Consider the following 3,350-nt stretch of genomic DNA (forward strand, 5'->3'; position numbering starts at 1 on the left):
AAAAAAAGGGAAAGAAAAAGAGGACATCCTATTGGACGCACGACACACACGTTATCAGTCATACTGCGCCAGCCCATTCACAGCAACCAAACTGAAGCAAGGGAGCAACACTACAGCAATGAACAACACTGTAGCAAACGTACAAAAATATGTGAATATGTTTAAAAAATACATTTTTAAACCAATATTTTTAGTTCATGGTATTTTCTGAAAACGGGGAAAAATTCCCAAAACATTTAACATTTTTACCACAAAAGTGATTTTTTATTTCAAACATTTCTTAAAGCTTTTGGACTTTTAAAATTTTGTAAATTTTTGAAATTCCGAAAAATGGTTCAAATTGTCATTTTTTGGAAAATATGAACATGTTTACAGAAGTGAACAAAAGTTTGAAACTCTACAGAGTTTTTGAAAATTTCAAACAATTTTTGAAGTTCTGATTTTTTGAAGATTTTTAAAATAAGATGTGAATATTTTTTGAATGCTTAACTTTTATGAAAACTTACAACTTGTAAAATGCACAATTTTTCTTTTCAAATTTGAAACATTTCCTGAAAAGTGAACAATTTTTGAAAATCTGAACATTTTGAAAATTTATTGAAATATGTGGATTATGAAAATAAATAAAAGGAAGCAAATAAAAAATGCACAGAGAAAATAAAATTAAAAACATATGAAAACCAGGAAAAACTTTACAGAAAAAAAGGAAAAAGAAAACTGAATCTAAAAGTTTCTTATTAGTAGATCTTTCAGTGTGCCATTGAGAATAATTAAAGATAATATTATCTAGGAGTTTAGTAGCTTCTCCTAAATGATTTCCTTAAAAGTGCCTCCCGCGGCCGAATCTAAAAGATTTCTAGAAACAAAATTCAATCCGGCATAAAAAAATTGTATAATCATCCACAAATTCAAACCATGTGTAGGGCAATTACGTATCATTAATTTCATCCTCTCCCAAGCTTGTGCAACATGTTCATGATCAAGTTGCTTAAAATTCATAATATCATTTCTAAGAGAGATGATCTTAGCAGGAGGAAAATACTTAGAGATAAAAGCATCTTTGCACTTATTCCATGAATCAATACTATTTTTAGGCAAAGACGAAAGCCATGCTTTAGCACAATCTCTAAGTGAAAAAGGAAATAGCTTCAATTTAACAATATCATTGTCCACATCTTTCTTGTTTTGCATATCACACAAATCAACAAAGTTGTTTAGATGGGTAGCGGCATCTTCACTAGGAAGGCCAGAAAATGGATCTTTCATGACAAGATTCAGCAAAGCAGTATTAATTTCACAAGATTCAGCATCGGTAAGAGGAGCAATCGGAGTGCTAATAAAATCATTGTTATTGGTATTAGTAAAGTCAAACAATTTGGTATTATCTTGAGCCATCGTGACAGGCAAGCAATCTAACACACAAGCAAGCAAGAAACAAGCAAAAAAGACAAATAGGGAAAGACAAGGAGGACGGAGAGAGAGGGCAAATAAAACAGCAAGGGTGAAGAGGGAGAGAGGAAAACAAGAGGTAAATGGAAAATAATGTAATGCGGGAGATAAGGGTTTGTGATGAGTACTTGGTATGTTGACTTTTGCGTAGACTCCCCGGCAACGGCGCTAGAAATTCTTCTTGCTACCTCTTGAGCACTGCGTTGGTTTTCCCTTGAAGAGGAAAGGGTGATGCAGAAAAGTAGCGTAAGAAACAAATGCCGATAACGGTGGATCGACAAAAACGACGAAGCCTCGCGACCGCTGCGTCCACCGGAGATCGCCCACCAAGCTCCGAGACTCCGAAGTGCCGGTACCAATCAACACCTCCAAGAAGGGACGCGACGATGGCGACGTTGCTGTTAAGGGTTTCCCCGGTACACGGCGAGGAGAGAGGAAGGGTAGCCCTGATGCCCTCCAGGAAGGTCCGATGGCACCCTCAGGCGCCACCGCGTCGGTGTCGGCTAAGCCAACAGAGATTTCTCCCGATCCCATCCTCCACCTCAGGCACTCCGGAGCTCGCCACCAAACCGACCACCACCCTGCGCCAACACGGACACGAAGCTTCCCGCGTTGTCTCACCACGGCACCGCGAAGATGGACTGCACAACAAAGAAGAGGAGTCGGGACTAGGGCAACAGCACCGTCAGCATACGGGAGGGCCCCACCTCCACCGTCCATGACGGTAGCCGACCGGACGCCAAAGCAGGAGCCTACCGAGCCCGTGGCCCCACAGGCCCGGCCGGGCCCTCAAAGGCCCGGCCGGGCCCTCAAAGGCCCGGACAGCTCCCGCCTCCGCGCAGCAGCTGGCATGCCGTCGACGCCGCTGCCCCAGTCCAAGCCGCTCCCCACCCTTCCCATACAGAGAGCGTCGTGGTCGCACCGGAGCCGACCCGCAAGGACCTAGATGGGGCCCTACGGGCCTAGATCTGGGCCGGGGATGCGCCACCGGCCATCCAGCACCACCGGAGCGCCCCGCCGCCAAGAGGCGGCATCACCACGGTGAGCGCCGCCGGCCTCCGCCACCAGGATGCTGGGCCGCCACCAACCGAGCACTGCCGCCGCCTCCTCCCACCCCGGGAAGGAGGAGAGCGCGCGGGTAAGGGACGACCCGCCGCTGCCGACACCACCCGGCCGGACCCGGGGGCGACCGCCGGCAGCGGCGGGAGGAAAAGGCGGAGGAGGACGGACGAGAGGCGGCTGGCGGCGGCGGGAAGGAGTCGGGCGGCCGGCGGCGGCGGTGGTGGGAAACCCTAGCGGAGGAGCGGCCTCTCTCAGAAATGCATGGACTTGCCTTGTTTTGGTATTATATGAATGTTTATCCACATGTGCATGAATATTTCTTTAAGATCTGTGATCTTTTTAATACATATTTAATTATTTGAATATTGGAATATTTTCAAATATGTGTTGAACATTTATTTGCACACATATGAGCATATTTGTGCGTATGTGAACTTCGAAAAATAGGGAACTTATCCTGAAAAGATACATGAAATTGAAATAAATAAAAAGATTATTTTAATATGGGACTATTTTTAATACATGTTGAACACTTTATATCTCAAGTTTGAACATATATATTTAACATTTATGAAATATTTTCATTTCCCTCATAATAGCTTTTACCTTTTTTAATACCGACTTTTGACAATATTTCCTTCAAACTTAAACATTTATTTTGTAAAACATAAAGAGTCAAGAGCTAATGGGTCATGCTCTAGCGGCTCATACAAAGGGCATGGCGTCAAATAGGAGGATTCCTTTTGGGAGTCTGCCAGCTGAACTCATGATGTCAATGACGATGAAGCACTTTGAATTAACTTATCCAGAAGACATGAAGGGATAGATTGTACCGCAAC

The sequence above is a fragment of the Triticum aestivum genome, chromosome 4A (assembly GCF_018294505.1).
Source record: "Triticum aestivum cultivar Chinese Spring chromosome 4A, IWGSC CS RefSeq v2.1, whole genome shotgun sequence".
NCBI lineage: Eukaryota > Viridiplantae > Streptophyta > Magnoliopsida > Poales > Poaceae > Triticum > Triticum aestivum.